The 20,452-nt window shown below is 36.0% G+C and overlaps 1 pseudogene; it reads right to left on the minus strand.

Annotated features, from left to right (window-relative positions):
• Positions 1–16,787: 16,787 nt before the first annotated feature.
• On the minus strand, positions 16,788–17,278 carry LOC119524047 (annotated as a pseudogene).
• Between the last annotated feature and the right edge of the window lie 3,174 nt (positions 17,279–20,452).

Below are 20,452 nucleotides of genomic sequence, written 5' to 3' on the forward strand. Positions count from 1 at the left end.
GGGACACAGAAATGAAAGTGAAAAAAGGGAAAAAAAACTATTTCATGCAAGCTACAGCCAAAAGAAGCAGGAGTAGCAATATTAATCTCAGAGAAATAGACTTTAAATCCAAGGATGTTATGAGAGACAAAGCATACACTACACCTAATAAAGGGGCAATTCAACAAGAAGAAATAACAATCATAAATGTTTATGCACCCAATCAAGGTGCCACAAAATACATGAGAGAAACACTGGCAAAACTACAGAAAGCAATGGATATTTCCACAATAATTGTGGGAGACTTCAACATGTCACTCTCTCCTATAGATACATCAACCAGAGAGAAGACCAATAAGGAAATTGAAAACCTAAACAATCAGATAAATGAATTCGATTTAACAAACATATACAGAACATTACATCCGAAATCACCAGGATACACATTCTTCTCTAGTGCTCACAGAACATTCTCCAGAATAGATCATATGCTGGGACATAAACAAGGCTCAATAAATTTGAAGATTGAAATTATTCAAGCACATTCTCTTGACCACAGTGGAATACAATTAGAAGTCAATAACCATCAGAGACTAGAAAATTCACAAAATACCTGGAGGTTAAACAACACACTCCTAAACAATCAGTGGGTTAAGAAGAAATAGCAAGAGAAACTGCTAATATATACGATGAGTGAAAATGAGAAAACAACATACCAAAACCTAGGTGTTGCAAGCAAAAGTGGTCTGATGGGGAAATTTATAGCACTAAATGCATATATTAAAAAGGTAGAAAGAGCTAAAATCAAGAACAAATGGATCAACGAAAGAAGCGAGAAAATGAACAGCAAACCAAGCCCTAAACCAGTAAAGAAAAAGAATAACAAGGATTAAAGGCCAAATAAATGACATAAGAGAAAAACAAACAACAAACAAACCAATAGAGTGGATAAATAACACAAAAGTTGGTTCTTTGAGAAGATCAACAAGATTGACAAGCCCCTAGCTAGACTGACAAAATCAAAAAGAGAGGAGACCCATATAAAGAAAATAATGAATAAGAAAGGTGACATTACTGCAGATCTTGAAGAAATTAAAAAAAAATTTAAGAGGATACTACGAACAACTGTATGGCAACAAACTGGATAATGTAGAAGAAATGGACAATTTCTTGGAAACATATGAACAACATAGACTGACCAAAGAAGAAACAGAAGACCTCAATGAACCAATCACAAGCCAAGAGATCCAATCAGTCATCAAAAATCTTCCCACAAATAAATGCCCAGGGCCAGATGGCTTCATAGGGGAATTCTACCAAACTTTCCAAAAAGAAGAGATGCCAATCTTACTTAAAACTCTTTCAAACATCAAAGAAAATGGAACACTCCTACTCATTTATGAAGCTAACATCAATCTAATGCCAAAACCAGGCAAAGATGCTACAAAAAAGGAAAACTACAGGCCAATCTCCCTAATGAATATAGATGCAAAAATCCTCAACAAAATACTTGCAAATCGTATCCAAAGACACATTAAAAACTCATACACCATGACCAAGTGGGGTTCATTCTAGGCATGCAAGGATGGTTCAACATAAGAAAATCATGTATTACAACACATTACAAATCAAAAGGGAAATATCAATGATCATCTCAATAGATGCCTGAAAAAAACATTCGACAAAATCCAACATCTCTTTTTGATAAAAACACTTCAAAAGGAGGGAATTGGAGGAAAACTTCCTCAATATGATAAAGAGCATATAGGAAAAACTGACAAGCCACCATAGTACTCATGGTGAGAGACTGAAAAGCCTTCCCTCTAAGATCAGGAACAAGACAAGGATGCCCGCTATCACCACTGTTATTCAACATAGTGCTGGAAGTGCTAGCCAGGGCAATCCAGCAAGACAAAGAAATAAAAGGCATCCAAATTGGAAAAGAAGAAGTAAAACTCTCATTTTTTTGCAGATGATGTGATCTCATATGTGGAAAACCCTGAGAAATCAATGATACAGCTACTAGAGCTAATAAACAAATTTAGCAAATTAGCGGGATACAAGATTAATGCACATAATTCAGTAATGTCCTATATGCTAGAATGAACCAAAGTGAAGAGACACTCAAGAAAAAGATACTACTTTCAATAGCAACTAAAAAAATCAAGTACCTAGGAATAAACTTAAGCGAAGATGTAAAGACCTATACAAGAAAATTCATAACTCTACTAAAGAATAGAATGAATGTTAAAGATGGAAAAAATATTCCATGTTCATGGATAGGAAGGCTAAGTGTCATTAAGATGTCAATTCTACCCAAACTCATCTACAGATTCAGTGCAATCCCGATCAAAATTCCAATAATCTACTTTGCATACTTGAAAAGCTAGTAATCAAATTTATTGGAAAAGGAAGATGCCTCGAATTGCTAAAGACATTCTGAAAAAAGAAAAACCAAGTGGGAGAACTTACACTCCCTGACTTTGAAGCTTATTATAAAGCCACAGTTGTAAAAACAGCATGGTACTGGCACAAAGATAGACATTGATCAATGGAATTGAATTGAAAATGCGGAGATAGACCCCCACATCTATGGCCGACTGATCTTTGATAAGGCCCCCAAAGTCACTGAACTGAGTCATAATGGTCTTTTCAACAAAGGGGGCTGGGAGAGTTGGATATCCATATCCAAAAGAATGAAAGAGGACCCCTACCTCACCCCCTACACAAAAATTAACTCAAAATGGACCAAAGATCTCAATATAAAGAAAGTAACCATAAAACTCCTAGAAGATAATGTAGGAAAACTTCAAGACCTTGTATTAGGTAGGCCACTTCTAGACTTTACAACACCAAAGCACAAGCAACAAAAGAAAAATAGATAAATGGGAACTCTCAAGCTTAGAAGTTTTCTGCACCTCAAAGGAATTTCGTCAAAAAGGTAAAGAGGCAGCCAACTCAATGGAAAAAATTTTTGGAAACCATGTATCTGACAAAAGACTGATATCTTGCATATATAAAAAAATCCTACAACTCAATGACAATAGTACAGACAGCCCAATTATAAAATGGGCAAAAGATATGAAAAGACAGTTTTCTGAAGAGAAAATAGAAATGGCCAAAAAACACATGAAAAAATGTTCAGCTTCACTAGCTATTAGAGAGATGCAAATTAAGACCACAATGTGATACCATCTCACACCAATTAGAATGGCTGCCATTAAACAAACAGGAAATTACAAATGCTGGAGGGGATGTGGAGAAACTGGAACTCTTATTCATTGTTGCTGGGACTGTAAAATGGTTCAGCCACTCTGGAAGTCAGTCTGGTAGTTCCTTAGAAAATTGGATATAGAGTTACACTCTGATCCAGCAACTGCACTTCTCAGTATATACCCGGAAGATCAGAAAGCAGTGACACAAACAGATATCTGCACACCAGAGTTCACAGCAGCATTATTCACAGTTGCCAAGAGATGGAAACAACCCAGATGTCCTTCAACAGATGAGTGGATAAAGAAAATGTGGTATGTACACATGATGGAGCACTATGCAGCAGTAAGAAGGAATGATGTCACGAAACATGACAACATGGATGAACCTTGAAGACAAAATGCTGAGTGAAATAAGCCAGGCACTGAAAGAGAAATATTATATGCTACTGCCAATGTGAACTTTGAAAAATGCAAAACAAATGGTTTATATTGTAGAATGTAGGGGAACTAGTGATAGAGAGCAATTAAGGAAGGGGGAATGATAATCCAATAAAAACAGATAAGCTATTGTGGGTAAATTTAACAGACTGGGATTACCCAGGAATGGCTATGGTCTGCTAATTTCTGATGGGTATAGTAGGAACAAGTTCACAGAAATGTTGCTATATTAGGTTACTTTCTTGGAGTAGAGTAGGAACATGTTGGAAGTAAAGTAATTATGTTAGGTTAGTTGTCTTTTTCTTACTCCCTTATTATGGTCTCTTTGAAATGTTCTTTTATTGCATGTTTTTTTAATTTTTTTAATTTTTATACAGTTGATTTTAAAAAAAGTTAAAAAAAAAAACAAGGAAAAAAATATGGAGACCCCCCTTGAGGAGCTGGTGGAGAATGCAGGGGTATTGGACTGCCCCACCTCGATGGTTGCTAATGTGCTCACAGACATAGGGGACTGGTGGTTTGATGGGTTGAGCCCTCTACCACAGGACTTGCCCTTGGGAAGACTGTTGCTGCAAAGGAGAGGCTAGGCCTCCCTATAACTGTGCCTAAGAGCCTCCTCCCAAATGTCTGTTTGTTGCTCAGATGTGTCCCTCTCTCTCTAGCTAAGCCAACTTGAAAGGTGAAATTACTGCCCTCCCCTCTACATGTGATCAGACACCCAGGGGAGTGAATCTCCTTGGCAACAAAAATATGTCTCCTGGGGAGGAATGTAGACCTGGCATCATATGGAAAGGAAATGAAATAAGCTTCAGTGGTGGAGAGATTCCAAAACGAGCTGAGGTCACTCTGGTGGGCACTCTTATGCACAATATAGACAACCATTTTTAGGTTCCAATGAATTGGGGTAGCTGGTGGTAGATACCTCAGACTATCAAACTACAACCCAGAACCCATGAATCTTGAAGACAATTGTATAAAAATGTAGCTTATGAGGGGTGACAAGTGGGTTGGGGAAAAACCATGAGGAACCACCCTATCCCTTTGTCTAGTTTATGGATGGATGAGTAGAAAAATGGGGGAAGGAAACAAACAGACAAAAGCACCCAGTGTTCTTTTTTACTTTAATTGCTCTTTTTCACTTTAATTGCTTTTTTTCACTTTAATTATTAACCTTGTTTTTGTATGTGTGGTAATGAAGGTGTCAGGGATTGATTTTGGTGATGAATGTACAACTATATAATGGTAAGTGAACAATCAAATGTATGATTTGTTTTGTATGACTGTGTGGTATGTGAATATATCTCAATAAAATGAATATAAAAAAAGAAAAAAAAGAAATAAAGTCTGGTGGTAAAGGTAACAGTTTGAGTAATTATAAATTTCAGTATTATTGTATTGTTTAGAATGTAACTCCACTTCTAATTCCTACAAGTGCTAAAATGAATATACATAAAGAGTAATGATAAACTTATTTGTTTGGACATAAAATGTGCAAAGATGTAAGTGGTAAAAAGTACAGAAAACACGTGGGGGATGGATGATTTTATGATAAGTGAGTGTGCATGCTATTGAAATTAAGTTGGTATCAAACCACATATGACTTTTATATATTTAGGATAGTAAATTTTTAACCCATGATAACCACAAAGAAAATAGATGGATAATATATCCAGATGGAAATAAGAAGTCACTTAATATGTTACAACACAAAAAGTTGAATAAATATAAAAGGTGGCATTAATGTAAGTGATGGACAAAAAAGGTATAAGACATAAAATGGCCAAATAGAAAAATGGCAGAAGAAAGTCCTGTATTTCTTGTAGTGACTTTTAATGTAAATAGAAGAAACTCTCCAGTCAAAAGTTAGGGGTGGCAGAATGGATAATAAAGCATGACCCAACTACATGTTGTCTGCAAGAGATTCACCTTAAATTCAAGGATACAAGTGCTTTGAGGCTGAAATTATGGAAAAAAATATAGCATGCAATTGGAAATGAAAAGAGAGATGGGGTGGCTATACTAAATTGGATGAAAGAAACTTTAAGTAAAAAACAGCTAGAAGGGACAAAGATGGTCACTATATACTGGTAAAGGGAACAATTCTTCATGAAGATATAACAATAATAAATATATATGCACCTAACAGTAAAGCCACAAACTATATGAAACAAAAACTGACCAGTTAAAATAGAGAAAATAACAGTTTTACGTTAATAGTAGGTGTGCTGGTTGGAATCTGTAATGTACCCCAGAAAAGCCTAGGTTCTTTTGATCCATCTCTGTGGATGCATATCTATTGTGGATGGGATCTTTTGCTTAGCTTGTTTCTGTGGAGATGTGATTCACCCACTTCAAGATGAGTCTTAATTCTTGACTGGAGTACTTTGTGAGAGGATAAAAGACAGTAAAAGCCCAGAGAGTTTATAGAGAGAAATGCCCAAGTACCTTTAGAGACAGCCACTGAAACCAAAACTAGGAGAGAAGGACTAGCAGATGTTGTCATGTGATTTCACATGTGATAGAGGAACCCCAAATACCAGGAACCTCTCTTTAGAGAAGGTATCTACCTTTTGATGCCTTAATTTGGACATTTTCATGGCTTTAGAAGTGTAAGTTTGTAAGCTAATATACCCCATTGAAAAAGCTAACCCATTTCTGGTATATTGCATTCTGGCAGCTTTAGCAAGTCAAAACAGTAGGAAACTTTAATATGCCCCCCCATGATAATGGATAGAACATCTAGTCACAATATCAATAAGGTAGTACAAGCCTTGAATGATACTCTAAACCAACTAGAATTAACAGACATATAACATTTCTCCCAACAAAAACAATATATATATATGTATGTATGTATGTATGTATGTATGTATGTGTATGTATGTATGTATGTATGTATGTATGTGTATATATATATATATTCTTCTCAAGTGCACATGGATCATTCTTCAGTAAAGACCATATGTTGGGTCATAAAAAGTCTTGATAAATGCAAAAATATTGAAATCATAAAATGCATATTATTTGACTACAACAGAATAAAGCTAGAAATCAATAACAGAGGGAGAAATGGAAAATTTGCCAATGTGTAGATATTAAACAACATACCTTTTAGACAGCCAGTGGGTTAAAGAGTATGTCAGAACTGAAATTAAGAACTATCTAGAGGTGAATGAAAATGAATATACAACATGCCAAAATATGGATGAACCAAAGGCAGTGTTGAGAGGGAAATTCATAGTTCTAAATCTTCACATCAAAAAAAAAAAAAAATAAGAAAGACTTCAAATCCGAGAGCTAAGCTGAAAACTGGAACAACTAGAAAAGGAGCAAACTAAACACAAGGCAAGCAGAAGGAAAGAAATAACAAAGATTAGAGTAGAGATAAATGAAAGAGAAAAAATCAATAGAGAGAATCAACAAAATCAAAAGTTGGTTCTTTGAAAAGATCGATAACATTGACAAACATTTAGCTAAGCTGACAAATAAAAAAAGAAAGAGGAAAAAACTAATGAAAATCAGAAATGTAAATGGGGCATTACTACTGACTTTGCTGAACAAAAATGACTATAAGAAGATGATTTTATGAACAACTGTACTCCAATAAATGAGATAATCAAGATAAAATGGACAAATTCTTAGAAACCCACAACAACTTACCTCGAGTGAAGAAGAAATAGAAAATCCCAACAAACTAATTACTAGTGAAGAGATTGAATCAGAATATAATCAGAATTATACACCATGATCAATTGAGTTTTTCCCTGGTATGCAAGGAGGGTTCAACATAAGAATTTCAATTAATATACCACTTTTCCAGAATGTAGGGAAAAAACACATGATCATCTCAATTGATGTAGAAAAGGCCTTTGAAAAAATGCAGCACACTTTATTGATAAAAACTGTTTGAAGACTGTGAATAGAATGAGACTTCCTCAACATGATAAAGGGTATATACGAAAAGCCCACAGTTGCCATCCTATTTAATGGTGAAAGACTGAAATCTTTCCCTCTAAAATCAGAAATAAGACAGGGATGCCCACTGTCATCACTGTTATTCAACATTGTACTGCAAGTTCTTGCCAGAGCTGTGAGGCAAGAAAAATGAATAAAGTCATTCAAATTGGATAGGATGAAGTAAAACTTTGTCTGTTTGTAGATGATATGACCCCATTTACAGAAAATCCTAAACAATTCACAAGAAAGCTCCTAGAGATAATAAACAATTTCAGCAAAGTGGTGGGGTAGAATATCAATACTTAAAATCAGTAGTTTTTCTATACACAAGCAATGGACAATCAGAAATAGAAATCAAGAAAAATTCCTCTCATAATAGCAACTAAAAGATCAACTATCTAGGAATAAATCTAACCAAGTGTGCAAAGTACTTGTACACACACAACAACAAAATATTGCTAAAAGACATTAATGAACACCTAAAAAATGGAAGGAGTTTCCATTTCTTTATGGATTGGAAGAGTAAATATCATTAAGATGTCAATACTTCCAAAGCATTTATAGATTAAGTGCAATCCCAGTAAAAATTCCAATAACCTTCTTTGCAGATATTGAAAAGCCAATCATCAAATTTATATGGAAGTGTAAGGGGCTCCAAATAGCTAAAGCTATCTGGGAAAAGAAGAACAAATTTGGAAGACTCACACTTCCTGATTGTAAAACATATCATAAAACCACATTAAACAAAACAGCATGGCACTGACACAAGGACAGTCATATAGACAAATGGAATCAAACTGAGAACTCAGAAATCAACCTTCAAATTTATGGCCAACTGATTTTTGACAAGGTGTCAAATAACACACAGTTGGGAGAGGATATTCCCTTCAACAAACTGGATCTCCATTTGCAAAAAAAGGAGGACCTCCATCACACCATATACAAAACTCAATTTAACATGTATCAAAGTCCATAACATAAGAGCTAGAAGTATACTCCTCCTGGAAGAAAATGCAGAGAAACTTCTGTTATTTGTGTTAGGCAATAGTTTCCTAGACTAAACCCAAGGCACAAGCAACAACAACAAAAAAATAGATAAATGGAACCTCATCAAATTGAAAACCTTTAGCATTGCCAAGGACTTTACCATGAAAGTAAACAACAATCTACACAATGGGAGAAAATATTTGGAAAGCACATATCTGTTAAAGTTTTAAGGTCCTAAATATACAGATAGCTTCAACTTAACAGAAAAAGACAAACAATAAATTAAAAAATAGGAAAAAATCTTCAATAGACATTTCTCCAAAGAAGGTTTTAAAATGGTCAGACACACATCAAAAGATATTCAACATCATTAGCCATCAGGAAAATGGAAATCAATGCCATAGAGAGATACCATTTCACACCAATTGGAATGGCTGCTATTAAGAAATGGAAAATAACAAGTGTTGGAGAGCATATGGAGAAATAGGAATACTCATTAATTTCTGTGGGAATGTAAAATGTTTTAGCCACTGTGGAAGACAGTTTGGCAATTTCTCAGAAAGCTAAGTATAAAACTATCATATGGACCAACAATCCACCACTAGGTATATACCCCAAAGAATTGAAAGCAGGGACTCAATCAGATACTTACACAACAATGTTCATAGCAGCATTATTCACAATTGCCAAAAGACAGAAAGAACACAAGTGGACTTCCTGAAGATGGTGGTTAGGAGAGACAGGGCAAAAATACACCTCTATGAAAAATACAAGATAAAGGCCAGAAAGTCACCCAGAATCCCAGTTCCAGTGATGCACCAGCTGGACAAGGTCTGCTAAATCCACAGGGACTGTGCACTTGGTGAAACCAGGAGTCTGCATTCTGAAATGAGTGAGTAAGCCTACTGAATATCTAGCAGCCACACTGCAGTGTGGGCAAACTGTGGTTTGGCATTTGGAGTTGGACTAGCTCTTTTTTAAAAACCCAAAAGTGGCTGAGATACAGCAGTGAGAACCACACAGGGAAGCATGGCAGGAACAGTGTCTCCACAATCTGTGAGTACACCTCAATATCTGATGTGGACAATAGACTTTTGTGCACCCACTGCTAATTGTCTCCAAACTAGGAAGCCAGAGATTAGCCAAAAGGGGAAAAAAAACCACACCCCTTACAGCCATCTTCCCAGTGGGCTGGGAATGCTCCTGCCTGGCACCAGTGCCACAGCCCAGAGCCATGCCAAAAAACCCAGTGCAACAGAAAGTGTTTCCAGCAATGTGTACACATGCCACAATATCTGGCATGGACAATAGCCTTTTATGCACCTGCAGCTATTAGTTGTTTCAATTCCTGTATCTCAGTTGAAGTGTAAGTTTGTTCCTTTGACTGGGCCATAACTTCATTTTTCTTAGTGTAGGTTGTAGTTTTCTTTTATCTAGGCATAGTTTCCTTGGTTACCCCAATCAGGTTTTCCCAGATGAGAATGGGCTCAGTTCTTAGAAGAAGGCAATAGTATCAGGTTTCCCTGAGGGTGTGTCTTAGAAGATTGGTGCACCCTGTGAGGCCTCAAGTCACTGTGCTTTTCCACCCAGCACATGGCACCTGTCTGCCTGTAGCTCCAGACTGGTGTAAGAAGGTGTGGTCTCTGGCTGTTTTCCCCCAGGCTCTGGGGTCCCTTTCTGATTGGAAGGTGCATAGTAGAGTTGGGCTCCACCTCTTTCCTCTTAGGGAAGATACCCCCCCTAGGGACAGGTCATTAGCATTTGAATAGACTCTCTGCCTGTGCTTTCTCCACCCTTGTCTGGGTCAGAGCACTGGGAACTGAAAATGGCTGAGGCTTTCTCCACTAATCTGAAAAAGGGACAGAAAATCCTCTTCAGGGCTAGCCCATGGCCACCCTTTGGCTCTCCATGGTCAGTCATCACCAAAATCCTGTCTGCTTTTTGGGGATTCATAGCTTGTGTTGAGCAGTCCATGCTTGTTAATTAAAACCCCAGATGGAGCTCAGCTGAGCTATATTTGCTTGCTGGGAGAGTGCTGCTCTCTAGCACCATGAGGCTTTGCAGTTTGGGCCATGGGGGAGGGGGCTCCTGGCTTGGATCCACAGTTTTTACTTACAGATTTGATGCTGCAATCTCAGGTATTCATCCCAATTTAGGTTGGTGTATGATGAGTGTACAGTCACATTTAACCCCTGTGGTTATTCCAGATTATTTACTTGCTGTTCCTGGTTGTTTATTAGTTGTTCCACGGGGATAAACTTGCTTCCACTCCTCTCTATACCATCATCTTCTTCCATCAAAGTTATTGCTTTTTAATGCTGAGTAGTATTCCACTGTACTGATGTACCACAACTGATGGACATCTGAGCTGTTTCTTAAATTTTGCTGATTATGAATAAAAGTGCAATAAATATTTGAGTACAGGCTTTTTTCCCAATTTTTATTTATTTGTAAAGTACTCATTGAAAACTTGACATGAATGGTTTTAACTAAAAATAAATCTCATTATACAGATATTCTGGTGGTAGAGCACTAGCTGGAATACATTAAAAAGTACCCAGCTGCCTGAAATTGAGAAGATTTAGAAAGTTTCCTGAAGGAGTTGTTTTAAAAAAAAAGTAAAAGAAAAAAAGGTAAAACAAAACCCATAAGCTCTCAACTTACAATACACTTTTTGTTTTTATATGGAAGTTTTCCACTTCTGATTCCAATGGTCAGTACAAATGATCCCCCTCCAACAGGAGCACCATATAAATATTTTACAACTTAACTTCAGCAATGTTTCCCCAAATAAAAACCTCTAAAGAATGCCAAGTTGCCCCAATAAAGGCATGAATTGACACAAAGCTGCTCACTCACAAGTGAATGGACTTGAAGAGAGGAAAAAAATAATCTTCCAGTCTGTAGACTTTTTGGAAGGAAACTGAAAGTCTCCATTTCAGGACCTCTCCAAATAATGACTAGAAGGGATACAAAGTATCCGTGTTCCCAGAGTTAATTATTTGCTCAAGAGTCTAAAAGTACAAACATGTACCAATTTATAGCAAAACAATTCTAGCATATGTTTTATGTCAGAGATAACTAAAGAAGAACCAAAGATGAGAAAGGGAAAGTTATGCAAACATTTCATGTGGTACATTTTGGGAAGCATTTTAGATCGTGTTTCAGATTACTAAGAGAAATGTAACACCAGACCTCATGAGTGGGCTACAGCTGAATTAATTCTGACATATATGAATCCTTACTAAAACAAGATGAGAATATGTGTGAATATATAAAATCTATTTCAACACTATAGGATTGTTTTGATAAAAATATATTCCAACCCAGTTTCTCTTCAGCTACTTTAATTATAAAAATTTTTCATATTCTCAAAAAAAATGGAAAACTGGAAGAAAAAATTATACACTAGAAGATATTCCTGCCAACAGATAGATCACAACTAAATCACATTCAAGATTCTGAAAATAAAAGCACATTAAAATAAATACTAAAAAGCACTGGTTCTGTAAGAAAGAGTCAATGGGCCTAGGAATAACCAGGCAGTGTATATTTTTAAAGATCTCTATGCACAGCACCATTCCTGATTAAGAAGAACTGTACAAAAACCAGGGATCTACAAAAAGCAACCAGGATTTCTCACTCAGATAGGGTTTTGAGAGTGAACAACTGACTGCCATCTAATAAACATTGGCAGTTAACAGATCACAAATTCTTTGCAAAGAATGGAAGACAGTCAAGCAAATAAATGGTAGATAAAAGGCACATGTTGCATGAAATTAACTTTTTTCTGGGCTACTTAATCTGTTCTTCTCTTCTTTTGATGCTTTAAAGATGTGGAGTTTCAGAAGCAGCCAAAAATGAATTGATAACCATAAATGAAGTTAAATATTCTTACTCTACAAAAACCAACTATAATCCTTAGATATTTTCTTAAATTACCATCATGTTATATTTATTACTTTATTAATAGTGACCTCTGGGTGAACCCCTAGTCACTACACCACAGGTCAAAGTAGTTTTGTGATTGCTTTTAGTATTGTAGTGAACACAGAGGATGCTTGACAAGACTAAATGAGAAAATTTTAGAAATCACAAGAACTGCAGAACTTTCAAACAGCTACAATCTAAATGAAACCCAACATTTTAACAATTTCCATTTTCCACAAGCCAGCAGTTGACCTGAGGTCAACTTTATTTCAAATCCAGTATTATTTATATGTTAGCCTCATCATATGCATAGCAGACTATTTTCCTTTCTTATGGAAACCTTTCCAAATTACTTTGTAAGTTGTACACTACCAAAAAATGCTCATATAAAGGTGTATTTATAAAAGAACAAAGTAATTACTGATGTAACTTATTACATTACTCTTGACTTCTTATGTATGTTGCTTGCTTCTAACATTAACAGTTTTTAGGCTATGGGGAAATGCCAAAGGGCAAAAAGCCCCAAATCCAGACTCTGGGTAAGTCAAGTAGTACAACTGTGAAAAGATTCAGGACACCAAATTCTCTCCTCTGAAATTTACAAGAGAGATCTCTTAACCACTGGAAATCCTTGTTCATGGCCTGCATCTTATTTACCTTTATATAAATTCAACTTCTAATGCAATGACTTATCTTCCATATTAAAGACAAGGTCAGTATGGCATTTAAAGAAACTAAGCCACAAGACAGTTGCATTATGATTTAATCTAATTGCACAAAAATGTGAACTATTAAAACTCCTCCCAATTTCTAAGAGAAAGGTTATGCATATTTCTGAATATGTTCCAATTATGCATTCTGGAACTAGGGAAATAACAACAGAATGGGTCAGGGGACCCACTGGACTGACTGTGAGGTGAACCTGAGCTAAAACTTCATCAATCACCTGACCTCCATCAGCCCAAACTGACTGGTGGACCAGAGTGATGTTTTGGATCTCCTGGAATTAATGCCACTTCTGAACTAGTGTCTAATAATCCCCAAAATATACAACCATTTCCTTTTCCCCAATGCACAGTTACCCTGGTAAAAGGCCATAGGTTCCCCTGGGGAAGGCTGGGAGGAAGATTCACAGTATAAATTTTTGGCAGTGTAACAGGGTCCTTCCCCAAGGGTACCTGGCCTTCCCCTCATTCAAAGGGCTCTGAATCTGTAAACTGTCTCACGTCTGAGAGTTGATTAAGGGGTCATGACTCTGTTTTTGTAATTTAAGGTAGACTTTGTTCACTTGACCTAGAATTCTTCTGCTTATACAGATCAAACAAGAATTTAGTAGGCTGCCCATCTATTTTACTTCTAGGTATTCCATGATCTACTAGCCAATGCCATAAGTTTCTGTGAGGCAGAATATTTTGACTGCTGCTTTGAGCCAGTTTTCCATTATGGTAGCTATGCCAACCTTGTCTTTGGCAATTAACTGCTGCTGCATGGTTTCTTCTGACTCAGGATCTGATTATCCCCAATGTGTTTAAGGATTCCATCTCAGTGACAGCAGTTCCCACAGTAATATCCGACCTACAGAGTAGGGTGACTACAGAGCTCTTCAGGGATGATGGAGCTAGTCTTACAAATTTATTCCTTACAGTCCTGGTAAATGGTGTGTCCTCTGGACATTCTAAGGATGTGTGAGCAGGTCTTCCATGATAAATCCACTTTAACTTTTCAATCTCTCTAAGCCTTTGAATCCCTTCCTCTACATTATACCAGAGCAGCTCTGGCATTTTGACCTCAGTTAATGTCAGCCACTTTTTGATCCATGTTTCAGCCAACCATCCAAATTGTTAATGCCCTTTCTAATCCCTCAAGTTACAAAATTGAATGCAGACTCTCTTCTTATTGGGCCCATATCAATAAATTCAACCTGATCCAACTTTATATTCTTTCCACAATTATCCCACACCCTTAATATCCATTCCCACACATATTCCCCTGATTTCTGTCTGTATAAATTAGAAAATGCATGCAATTCATTTGGAGTATAGTGTACTTCCTCATGGGTCACACTTCATACCTCACCCTTTGGGGCCTGTTTGGACTTTAGTCTAGTTATAGGTCTTGAAGCAAAGACTGGTGGTGAGTGTGGGTCATGAAAAGATTTAGAAGTATCCCTCAAGCCATTTATCTCAGGACATTCTGTGGCAGTTTCATCTTGTGAAACAAGATTAATCTCTCCAGAATCTTTCCCTTATCCATTTAAAAAGTCATTCCAACATGGTTGGTATTTACAAGCTCAGCAGCACCCCACCCCTCTACTAAAATATGTTCCAGTTTGCTAATGCTGCCATTATGCAAAATACCAGAAATGGATTGGCTTTTATAAAGGGGGTTTAGTTGGTTACAAAGCTACAATCTGAAGGCCATGGAAATGTCCAAATAAAGGCATCAACACAGATATACCATCACTGAAGGAAGGCCAGTGGCATCTGGAAAACCTGTGTTAGCTGGGAGGGCATGTGGCTGGCATCTGCTGATCCCAGGTTGTGTTCAGCTCCTCTCTCTGCTTCTGTGTGTTCTTCAAAATGTTGCTCTTGGGACATTTTGTCCTCTCTTAGCTTCTCTGGAACAAACTCTGGGTGAGCATAAGTCTGCTTTCAATGGCCATCTCCAAAATATCTTTCTTAGTTGCTCTCCAAAATGTCACTCACAGCTGCTCTGAGTTCCTTCTGTTTGTCACCTCTTTTATATGTTTCCAGTGATTTAATTCAGACCCACCCTGAATGGGTGGGGTAACACCTTCATGGATATTATAAAATCAAAATTCTCACCCACAGTTGATTGAGTCACATCTCCATGGAAGCACTCAATAAAAGGATTCCAACCTAATCAACACTAATATGTCTGCCCCCACAAGATTGCATCAAAGAACATGGCATTTTTGGGGACATAATATATCCAAACTGGAACAATTCCATATTATTCAATTCTGCACTATTACATCTTAACCATGTTTTACATCATGATGGATCAATATCTCAAATTCTATAAAAAGGAAGCTTTTCTTAAACTATGAAAAAGTTTTCTTGCTAATGATAAAAACCTTTTTTTAGGGCTACTTACTCTGGCTACAATATACCAAGGTTTCTGTACTTTGTAGGTTGTTCACTGTCATGGACCCTCAACTGGCTTCTACTGCTAAGAAATGTATTACTAATCATCATTTAGGTGACAACCAAAAATTCCCTTTGCTTCAAAAGATTAAATCCATAGTGCTTCAATTATTTCTTGTAAGATAAAAATTGTGTAGCCAACTACTTTCCATGGGACAAGAACTGTAGTAACAGTGTATATGACTGACTATATTACACAATTATGCTAATGTTTTATTACTTCAAAAGCACTTTACAAGAAAATATAAGTAAGGCTTCCAATCAAAATGTTATATCTGGACTTGCTACCAAGCTCATGGATTTGCAAGTAAAAACAGGCTTTCAGGCTTTCACATTAAACAATTGGTAACCCAAACTTTAATGCCAAGGATTCTCATAAAATATATTACAAATGACAGCATGAAAAAAATCTGGCACAGTAACTCAAAATTCAGCTCTACAATGTACCCTTAAACTGGCAGGACATAGATATCTTTAATAGTCTCAAATTTCCAGATAGAGGATGTCATTAAACAGCTATGCATTCACACACAGCAATCACATAAGTAATTTATGACCTAAAAGCAAAGATAACTTTCTTGAAACATCATATTTTACACCAACTGAGCAATTCTGCCCAGTGTGAAGACTAGTAGGAATTTTTAAAACCTCTGATCTAATTTAATTTTATTTTTTACCAGCTGACTTGTGTTCATAGTAGTTTTTAAAGCCTGCTTTTTCAACTACAATTGCACTCTATACCCCAGTTATTAATGACCTTAATTTTTGTCAGTTTTATTTCCATACTATTAAAACATCACATTTTGACTGGGCAGGATTTAGAGGTTTATCAGTCTATGCAAGACTAAAAATTCAAAACATTTAATTTTGCTTAAGGGAACATTGTAAAGTAAAAAAATTCTTGGTATTGCATCATGCCTCATATTATCAATTGCAAACCATAGAGAATTACATCTTCATGTGTGTCACTGTTACAAGAGACAATAAACAAATTTTGAACAACTAAAACATTTTAAAAATGCACTTATGAAGTCTCAAACAAAACTTGAATTTTCTGTACATACTCCCATCAAGTGAAATTATTTCCTGTCCAACACTCCTCTTGCAAAATAATCTATTTTCTTTCATTTGACTTAGAATGGCTATGAGACCCACAGAAGGATCAGAATGGCTTGTGATTTCTTTCCCAAGACAGTGATCTTTCTCTTCTCCTATCTCTAGAAAGAGACCTGCTTCTGCTGCACAAGAAGGTTCTCCTTAAAGATCTGTGGTGAGGAGGAGGACTCCTGTGATAATCGTCTCGAGGGCAACAACCCCAATAGGGAGGAGGGCTTCAATTACAACTTCTTTTTTCACCATTCAACAGTTCCACTCTTAACATGGTAGCCACATAGTGTTCTTCAATATAGTTCTTAGGCAGCATCAGCTGCATCTCAGGGATCTTCAAATTGAACAAAAACAAAGCTGGGAGGGTTTCTAGCAACCCATACACTTTGGAGTGGTCTGTTAATATCCCAAAGCCCATTCCAATTCAGTCTTGTTGCCATTGTTTCCAGGATTTCCTACATAAACTTTACAGTCCAATGGACAGGAATCATGAAGCATTCTGAGATCTTGGTTTGAAATGTGGAGGCTCAAACCTACACACTGGAACAGATCTTCCCACTCCCCTTTGGTCCAGTCATCTCAGATCCTCTCATTTACCTGGCATCCATGCAATGGCCCAAGTGCAGGCTTTTGTACAAATATAAGCTTTTATTTCCCTGGTATAAATGCCTAAAAGTGTGACTGATAGGTCTTATGTTAAATATATGTTTAAATTTATAAGAAACTGCCAAAGTGTCTTCTGAAGTGGTTGTTCCCAGTTTGTGTTCCTGATCAGCAATGGTAGAAAGTTCCATTTGCTCCTTGTGGTATTTTGAAGCTGTGTGTACCACTAAAAACATGTTTTTAAATCTAATTCACTCTTGTGGGTGTGAACTAATTGCAGGTAGGAAATTTTCATGAGGCTAAGGTGTGATACACCACTACCAGGATGGGTCTTAATCTTATTGTTGGAGTCCTTTATAAGCAGAATGAAATTCAGACACAGAGAAAGCCAGAGAAGCAGCAGCTAGAAACTGAACATCAATGGAACCCAGAATAGAAGGGAGAGATCAGGAGATGCCATGATGCACCTTGCCATGTGACAAGCTAAGGACCAAGAATCACTGGCAGAGGCCCCAGAACATCACAGTTTCCAGGAAAAATAATCACCTTGATGATGCTTTGATTTGCAGTTTTTCCCAGCCTGCAGCCATGAGCAAATTCCCATTGTTTAACCTGACCTACTTCATGATATCTGCTTGAGCAGCCTAGGAAACTAAACCACTCCTCATCTTCACCAGCACTTGGTATTGTCAGGTTATTATTATTTTTTTCTATTTTAATAGGTATATAATGGTATATCATTGTGGTTTTAATTTTAATTTCCCTAATGACTAGTGTTACTGAGCATCTTTTCTTATGCTTGCTTGCCATCTGTGTGTTGTCTTTCGTAAATTCTCCATTCAAATTTTCTGCTCATTAAAAAAAAACTGGGTTGTTTTCTTGTTGCATTTTGAGAGTTTTTTTTTTTTTTTTAATCTGTTCTGGATGAAATTTCTTTTCAAGTATGCAATTTGCAAAAATCTTCCCCAGTCTTTAGCTTGTCTTTTCCTAACCATGGTTTATCATATTCTTAACAGTGTCATTCAAGAAAATATCTTAATTTTGATTAAGTCCAATTTATTTTTTTCTTTTATGTGCTGTCCTCTTTGTGTCATATCTATGATATCTTTGCCTAATCCAAAGTTTTGAGGATTTTGTTTTGTTTTATAGTAATTTTATAGTTATAAATTTTACCCTTAGGTCTATGATCAATTTTGAGTTAATTTTTAAATAAGATGTGAGGTCTATCTTGAAGTCCTTTTCTGCATATGGATCCCATTTTTCTAGCACATTTGTTGAAAATTGTATCCTTTCTCCATGGAATTGCTTTTGCACCTTTGCTGAATATCAGTTGACTAAGAATGTGGGGGTATATTTCTGACCCTCAATTCTATTCTATTGATCTGTATGTCTATCTTCACTCCAATGCCACACTGTATCTTAATTACTATATCTTTATAGTAGGTCTTAAAATCAGGCTGTTCAAATTAGAAGGAAATAGCTTTACATATAATTGTTACAAAGGAAAGTAGCTGAAAGTCATGAGGTAAGTCTCCATCTCTAGAGGATAGAAAAAGAACAGCATTAAAAATCTAAGAAGGGAAATAATAACAAACAGAAAGTGAAATAGAAAACAAACATACAGTAGAGAGAAACAACAATGCCAAAATTGACAAACCTGAGAAACTAGTGGCCAAGTAAACCAGAGCAAAGGCACAGATGTTCCTTATCAGGAATGGAAAATGGGAAATTAATACATAACTTGCAGAAATTAAAAATAATTAACACCTATTATAAATAACTACATGTGATAAATTTGAAATTTAGGCAAAGTAAGGACATATTTCTTACATTACTTCTCACTCAAAGAGAGTAGAAAACACAAATAATCCTGTAACCATTAAAAAATTGATTCTGAATTTGAAAAAAAATTCTTTCCACAAAGAATTTCCAAGACAAAATGCCTTTACCAGTAGGTTCTACCAAACACTCAAGTAAGAAATAATTCTGGTCTTACAGAGGTTCTTCTAGTGAATAGGAAGTATATATCTCCCCAGCAACTCATATTAAGAGGTAGCATAAACTTGATACTAAAATCTGACAAGAGTAGTATGACAAAGAAAAATTAAGGCCCAATTCATTCTTGAATCTAAATAGAAAATCTTAACTAAAAAAAAATCAGTAATCTAAATTAAACACTTATAAAAAAGATAATGCACTGTGACCAAGTCTGGTTTGTCAAGCAATTGAAAGACTGTTTTAACATTAGAAAAGCAAGCAATATAACACACACATAAATACATTATAACACAGAATTTGTGCAAACTACAGCTCCTGAGGCAAATCTGGCACATTATCTGATTTTGGAAATAAAGTTTTACTGGAACATAGCCACACTCATTTGTTTATGTGTTGTCTATGGCTACTTTTGTGGTAGAATTTGAGAGTAGCTGTGACAGTGACCTTATAGCCCACAAAATCTAAAATACTTACTTTTGATCCTTTACAGAAAAAGGACCAGAATTAAGGGATAAAAATTATATGATCATCTAAATAGATGTAGAAATAGTTGACAAATTACAGCATCCATCATTAAATATAATTCTCAGCAAATTGGGCATAGAGAGTGAATTCCTTAATCTAATAAATGGGAGATACAACAAACCTACAAGAAAAATGCTTAGAGTTGAAATGTTAAAAAAACTCTCTTAAAGATCAGATAAGATGACAAGAATGGCTGTTTGCTATTGCCATTTCAAGTCTAGACATACTTGTCAGTGCAGTAAGAGAAGGAAAGTAAATAAAATAAATAAGAATTGGAAAGGAAAAATTAAAAGTCACTTTTCATGGATGAAGTGACTTTGTAAATAAAGAATCCAAAAGAATTTATGGATGATTTATAAGAATTAATAAAACATTTGGCAAGGGAGTGCATACCAAATCAGCATGAATATCAATATTCCTTATATTCTGACAACAGACAATTAGAAAATAAAGTTTCAAAGAGATACTATTTACAGAAGCATTAAATAAAACCTGAAGAAATACCTAGGAATAAATTTAACAAGAGATATGCAACATTTTTGTGGA

Source organism: Choloepus didactylus, chromosome Y (genome assembly GCF_015220235.1).
Source record: "Choloepus didactylus isolate mChoDid1 chromosome Y, mChoDid1.pri, whole genome shotgun sequence".
Classification (NCBI taxonomy): Eukaryota; Metazoa; Chordata; class Mammalia; order Pilosa; family Megalonychidae; genus Choloepus; species Choloepus didactylus.